The sequence below is a fragment of the Lycium barbarum genome, chromosome 11 (assembly GCF_019175385.1).
Source record: "Lycium barbarum isolate Lr01 chromosome 11, ASM1917538v2, whole genome shotgun sequence".
Taxonomy (NCBI): domain Eukaryota; kingdom Viridiplantae; phylum Streptophyta; class Magnoliopsida; order Solanales; family Solanaceae; genus Lycium; species Lycium barbarum.
In genome coordinates this window covers 46,547,477-46,555,165 of record NC_083347.1, presented here as the reverse complement: position 1 = coordinate 46,555,165, position 7,689 = coordinate 46,547,477, and the positions used below count along the sequence as shown (strand labels likewise).

General features: G+C 36.5%; 1 pseudogene; it reads left to right on the top strand.

Annotated features, from left to right (window-relative positions):
• Positions 1-6,592: 6,592 nt before the first annotated feature.
• Positions 6,593-7,311, top strand: LOC132619808 (pathogenesis-related protein 5-like; annotated as a pseudogene).
• The last annotated feature ends 378 nt before the right edge of the window (positions 7,312-7,689 follow it).

Genomic DNA, 7,689 nt, shown 5'->3' with positions numbered 1-7,689 from the left:
GCGGCATACTTGAATCCATGTATATTGCTTGGAACGCTATTGAAAATACATTTGAATAACCTTGAATGAGAACATGAATACGATAATGTTGATGTTAGTTTGATGTTGTGAAGTTCGAATGATAGTCGTCGCTTTATGTAGAAAAGAAGAGTATTGATGCTAGAACTTATTTTGTTGTGATTCTTGATTTATTTGGTATTGTTGGGTTGTTGTTGTTGAGATATTGAGCCGAGCTAAGCCTCGGGGATGTTATATGTATAGGGGAAGTGCTGCCGAAATTTCGGTAGACAAATATAAAGTTAAATGAATTCTTGAAGTCTTGAAATTCCTAATTGGTAACTTTGACCATTTGTAGATTCTGAGCGAAACGGGATTTGAGTTTTGACGGGCGTAAGACGCTTATAAGGTATGTAAGGCTACCCATTCCTTCTTTTGGCATGTCTTAGGTATACTAGGTCGATATTGGAGCCCCGAGGGCAATTCTGTTCCTAGAAATCCGAATTGGAAATTTAGTATTATTCATTCAATTGAATTGAATTATAAAACTCATATTATATTGAAAAGTGATCTAATGTCCGAAACTTTTGTAAATGTAATCAAGTTGCCTCGAGACTTCCATGTATGATTCCATAGACCCCAAATGTCTGTGATTCATGTCCGCCACCTCGACTTGACCCGCGGTGGGCCCGCTAGCATCGAGACTTCTTTGTTTGCTCTATTATGCCCATTCTTGTCTAATGTCGGCAAAACACTTTTGGTTATGAATTTGGCTATCATAAAATAATGTTTGACTGCCACGATATTCTAAACTATATTTTGAACCATAAATACTATGTTGGAAATACTTTTGTGAAACGGACCCCGTATTGACTAGTTATTCGAACTATTTGATTAATGAGTTAGCATATGATATTATCAAGTTTCAAAAGGTGTTTTGACTTATAAGTTGCATTGTTTGCTCACGACTCCGCTCGTGCCCTTATTATGACTTCGTTCACCGGTTCCCGGGCCGGTTATGATTCGTGCACGATATGATAAATTCGGCCGTATGCTGTGTTACGGTTCCCGAGACCTCGCCATAGGGCCGGGTTCCGTTTGGGGTTATGCTGTGATATGGCTAGTGATATGCTATGCTGATATGTGTGCTCGGGGATGTACGGAGATTTGAACCTTCCGGTGTTATGCTGTGTGTGGCACCAGCGTCGGAGTGGTGACCACGTTCCTGAGCTTTGCATGATTTTGTTTGCATTACGTATATATGGTTTTGATACAGATTTTGATATACTGTTCGGTATTTCCCCTTTTGTATCCTGTTTGTTTTTCAGTTATGGCTCATATTTCTATACTCTATGCTTTACATACTCAGTACATCTTTCGTACTGACCCCCTTTCTTCGGGGGCTGCGTTTCATGCCCGCAGGTACAGACACAGGTGATCCATCACTGTAGGATCCACTTTCTGCTATTTCGGAGTACTCCCTTTTGATCCGGAGTCCACTTTTGGTACATACATCTTTTGTTATGTATATAATTCTGTATATCTGACTATTTGGGTACGGCGGGGCCCTGTCCTGTCATATGATTCTGTCGGTCTGTTTAGAGGTCTGTGGACATGTTTGTGGGTTGGGTCTTTCTGTACGGATGTGTGTATATGATATGTTTGGACGATCCCATTCGCCGCGGCGGCCGGTCCGCATATGTTTACATGTTGCCTTGTTGGCCGGTGTGGCCTTTGTTGGTATTTTCTGTGCGTAGGGTTATTTTGGATAGTCTGTAAAACAAAGGAAACTCTGTCGAAATTTTTCTGGAAATTATCTAAATTTAGAATATAGCATTGACGGCTTCTGCTATATACTTGAATGCATTTGATAGATGGGTTTGGGTGCCCAGATCGGGCACTAGTCACGGCCTACGGGGTTGGGTCGTGACAAAATCCATACCTGAAAGTGCCATGAAAAAATGGATATGTTTAGTCTTCGTTTCAAAAAGATATTTTAGAAATTAGGAATACACTTAAATATGTTACTTGGAAAAGAAAAAGAAATCCAGCGATATCACGCATACTGCCCATAGACGCACGGGCAGAGCCATCTATAGAGGTATGCCATAATAGCATCGCCTTAGCTGTAGTCCCCGAGATCGTCCAGAGGGTCCATATATTTCTGGAAATATAAGCACATCGGGCTCCCCGATGGGTTCGGGAATAATATGCCCCCGAATATCATCAACAATAGAGATTAGGTCGCTAGTCAACCATCGCATCATCATCAACATCGGTAATAAGGTCCTGCGCAACACCAAATATGTGTGGATGGAAGATAGAGTTGATCGGTTGGAACTCGAGAAATCATGGTCCGATGGCTGAAAGCGGGTGAGCCTATAAGGTCCTACGTAACACCAAATATGTCCAGATGGAAGATAGAGTTGATCGGTTGGAACTCGAGAAATCATGGTCCGACGACTGAAAGTGGGTGAGCCTATCCATCGCCTCCCGCTAGTAATGTTTAAATCCTTTTCAATACACCATAGATTTATAAAGTGAATAATTCAAGTGATAAAACTTCTAGTTTTTCTTCCATTTTATTAACGAATCAAAGAACTTAAGTTGATTGGCTTGCATTTTCTGATGATATGAAAATCTGGATTGTAGTGCAGAAGAAATAATTGGTATAATAGCACGAGCTAGTTATTTTTAGCCATTATCATTGAAAAATTATTATTTTAGCATTTGAAACAGCCTTTTTACTTCACAAAGGTAGGAGTAAGGTCTGGATACATCCTACCATCTCCAGATCCCACTTGTGGAATTACACAGGGTATGTTGTTGTTAGTTTTGAATTTTTACTGTTAAAATCACATAATAACATCCTAAAATTCCAGCTTCATGACAAATATTATTTTCAATTGCATGGTTACAATATGACTATTTATAAATATTGCCCGAAATATTTCAGATGTAGAATGTTCGTTCGTCCTTTTATGTTCCCCTTTGATTATGGAGAGGGAATTAAATACTTGTAGACAAAGATATGAGAGTTCACAGTCGAACGTATTTTTTACATTGAGCTTTCAAAGAGAGTTTGGAAAATTTAGTACCTTGCCATAGGCATAGGGCCTCAAATCTTTTGAGATTTCAACAAGAATTGAAGTTTAGAAAGTTCTATTAGGAGTCGTTTGGACATAAAAGTATTTCATTTTTTTGATTTTTTTTTTTTGTTTCAAAACATGTTTGATTATAGAATGTAGCTTTTTGGGCAATTTTTTAAGATAAGTTTTCCAAATTATAAAAATTGGTTAACCAGCTTTTCGTGAAAAAAATTTCAACTCACAAAACTTTAATTTATTTTTTAAATAAAAAATGTGTGTCCAGACACATATTTAACTTCCAAATAACATTTTCAACTTCAATTTTAATTGTTTTTATAATTTAACTAAATTAATGTCCAAACACCCAAATTTGGTTGAAACTTGGAAAAAAGCGCTTTTAATGTTGAAATTGCAAAATAGTGCTTTTGAAGTTGAAGTTGTGGTTGGATATGTGTTTCACTTGAAAAAAAAAAAATGAATTTTTGAGAGTGGAAAAAGGCTTTTCATGTGAAAAAGTGATTTTAAATGACTCATCTTAGAAAATTAACCAAAAAATCAGTGTAATGTATAATCAAACAATATTTTAAAAAAACAATTGGATTTTTTTCTTATATATATGTGCAAACGGATCCTTAAAACCTCGTCATAGTCTCATAGAGAGAGGGCCGCAATTCTTTTTCCAATTTAATTAGAGAAAGCATCACTGCATACCCCTAAAATATAAAATATTTACCCATTCATGCCCTTTCCAAACTATTTTTGCTTCTACCTCCACCGGCTGGAAATATTTACCTGACATACCCCTTGGCCAAACACTTTTCTCCCTGATAACATCGCAGTATATTTATATATCATGATGGTATCACGGAGGACTAAGAAAAGGACCGAAATAGTCCTTCATGATACCATCTCAGTATATTTATATATACCATGATGGTACCATGGTCCTGAGGAGTGTCTCATTAAAGGACCGAAGCAATCCTTCATGATACCATCGTGGTATATGTTATAAGAGATGGTATCATAGAGACTTTTTTTTTTTAGAAAAGTGTGTCTTTTTGAATAAATGAACATGATCATCCATAATACCATCTCACTATATTTATATACCATAATGGTATCATGGAGGACAAAGAGAAGGACTGAAGCATCTTACATGATACCATCTCAGTATATTTATATATCATGTTGGTATCATAACTGGGGGGCATCTCGGGTAAATATTTTTAATTTATTCTCGAGTTATGAAAGTAATAGGGTATGGACGGATAATTATTTTGGTTTGTGAGGGCATGCCCCCGCCTCCCTCCCCCAACCCCAACAAAATTAGGCTGCAATTTGTTAAAACAACATAAACATCTAATAATGCGCAAAACAATTGTATTTGTACGTAAGTTGGGTTCATTTTTGGTGTGAGAAAGTGAGTTTTAGCTAGAAGAAATTTTATTTTCTTGTCCACAACAAAAAAAAAAATCCAACTAAACAGCAATGGTCAAAAATCATTAAATTTTAAGTCAGTAACGTAATTTGACCTCTTAATCACCGGTTGTTCCACAGAGACTAAATAGAGTCTTGCAACAAATTGGAAAAGAAGTGGAGGCCAAGGTAACTCCAACAGAAGCGTCAAAGACCAGCAAATTCTCGGTTTTCTTAGGCCCCGTTTGGACATATTTCAATCAGTGATTTGAAATTATGTTGATCTGAAATTGAAGTTTTGTTTCGACATTCAATTTGAATTTTTTAAATTATATTTTTTCTCATAAACATGAAATCCCAAAAGTTGTGAAAACTATCAAAACTTCTCAATTCTTATACAATCTTACAAAATGGGCAAACCATAATTCTTAACAAAACTAAAACGCTACTAGAAGACATTTCTATGAAATACAACATCTATTGATCGAACTATAGTGAATGTTTTTTTTTTGTACATATAGTAGATGTTGAACCCCCTTTGGCTTCTTCGTGCGTTTACTTCTTCATATGTTGAACCCCTTTAGTGAAAATCCTGGCTCCGCCACTGTTCACGGGGATAAAATTTCTAAAATTGGAAGTGGCTGATTACTGGTAATTTGTACGGTAAATAGAAGGTTGTGCTTCGTATTTGTTGGAAATTTTTGGTTCAGAAAAATTGGGCATAATGAACTAAACTAAGAAAAGACCAAAGGGAGTGATAAAACTCATACTCATACCTTTGGAACTAATTCAATAAAATTACCAGCATGCGAAATCTGTGTGTGGTCATGTAATTAATTAGATTTCACATATCACGCCAAGAAAAAATCATATGTTTTGGTGTCTTATTGTTTGTAATCCAAAGGCCATCTAGCTTTTGCAGATCTCCCAGTATTTTCGGTTTATACTTTTTTTTTTCTTTATGAGGAAATGTTTTTGTCTTTTCGTAATCAAATCAACTCTTTATTAGACCAAAGAGACTTTTTATTTAAGAGATTATATGCTTAAGTTAAAATGACAATTTTCTAGGATATTTTACCCCCCCAAAAAAAAAAGAAGTTATAATTGCAGTGATTTCAACGCTGAAAATAAAGCAAATTTGGTCTTTTTTTGTTTTTTAAAGTTTTGTTTTAATGGTTTAGAAGTGTAGGATTTTATTTCCAGAAAAGATCAAGCATATGCCTCAACTACGAACTTCTCTTAAAGTTATGTCCTTTTTAGTGGTTGCTATAAATAGGCAATGGTCCATGAATATTGATGAATCAAACGACTCAACTAGTTGTTTCCCTCTTCCCACTTGCTTCGCGCTCCGTCTTCAGAATATGGCTGCCATGCAAAAACATTCTTCTTTGCTCCTTTCTCTCATCATGCTGCTAATTGATATGTCTTCCACTCTTTTACTACCCAAAAAAATATCCTAATATTCTTCCTACTAAACTGGTATTTGTTTTTAATCTTCTCTACAATTAAGGTCTTTTATGATATTTGTTGAAAGGAATAATTTTATATATGTGGAACTACACCTTGAATTAACTTCCCTTTCTTTTTCTCATTCATTACAACTGGGGACTGATTTTTATTATGAACAAGAAGAAAAAGGTAGCGGGGATTTGGGGGCGGGGGTGGGGGTGGGAAGAAGGGGGTCTATCGTAATCCGAATAAATTGGAACGAAGGGAGTAAAACATTTTGTACTAGTTCAATTGAAAATATTCGTTTTTGGAGTAATTCTTCTTCTTTTTTATATGAACTTTGCCCAATAAGACATCAAAACGATCAATGTTAAGTTGATCGTATGTCGTTAGAATCACTTTACATAATTGAAAAAACTATTTATATTGTGCATTCAAGAATCAAGAATGAGATCTTGTCGAACATTTTTAATTACGTAATCTATTATTTAAGGTACGTGCGTAACTCAATTGTTTTAGGCTTGTAGTTAGAATATGTGAAAGTCATTAAAAGGAATAAATATTGTTTATTTTTTAACTCATAATTTTGAATTAGTCCGTTTCAATTAAAATCCTGAATCCTTCTCCATACGATTTATCATATGATCAGCTCATTATTTTGTATCAATATCCATGCAGAAGCAATCGCTGTGTCAGCCACTGTATTCACCTTACAAAACAACTGTGGCTATACAGTGTGGCCCGGTACACTTTCCGCCAATGGAGCTGCCATCTCAGGAGATGGCGGTTTTTCATTATCTCCCGGTGCCACTATCAAGCTCCCAGCCCCTTCCGGTTGGTCCGGTCGATTCTGGGCAAGAACCAGCTGCACATTCGACGACACCGGTTACGGAAAATGCGTTAACGGAGACTGCGGTGCACTAAAATGCACAGGCGGTGGCGTACCTCCGGTATCTCTAGCAGAATTCACCATTGCCAATAGCAACAACCAAAAGGACTTTTACGATGTTAGCCTTGTTGATGGATACAATGTAGGTGTTGGTGTACGGACCTCAGGTTGCTCCGGTGACTGTCAATACGCTGGTGTATCGCTGACGTTAACGCGAATTGTCCGGAAGAGTTACCAGTCTTGGATTCTGGTAAGGTTGTTGCATGTATGAGTGCATGTTCAAAGTTTAACACACCGGAGTATTGGTGCACCGGGGATCATGCAACGCCGGATACTTGCTCGCCGACTAAGTATTCTAGGTTGTTCAAGAATGCATGCCCTTCTGCTTATAGTTATGCATATGATGATGCTTCAAGTACCTTCACTTGTTCTGGTTCAGATTACTTGATCACTTTTTGTCCAAGCAGTTAATGAGTTTTGATCATATATTGATCGTATTGCTGTTGTTAGTATGTAATATTGGAGTGACCGAAAACAGCCTCTCTACTCCACAAAGGTTCAGTCCGCGTACGTTCTAACCTCTCCAGATCCCACTTGTTTATTGTTGTTGTTTGATATAATATTGGAGTGAAATAATATTAAATAAAAATTTCAGGGAGAGGAATGGAATTTTAGTCCTTTACAAACTTTTGTTAGTCTTATGACCTTTTTACAAGAAATCTTTATTTTTTTACACATAAGAGATCCGGAAAAAAAAAAACATAAGAGATCTGAAAAGACCATTTTCTTCTATTCAAAATGTAGGAGGACGAGAGATCTCATTTTCCTCTAATCCAGGTACCACAAGTA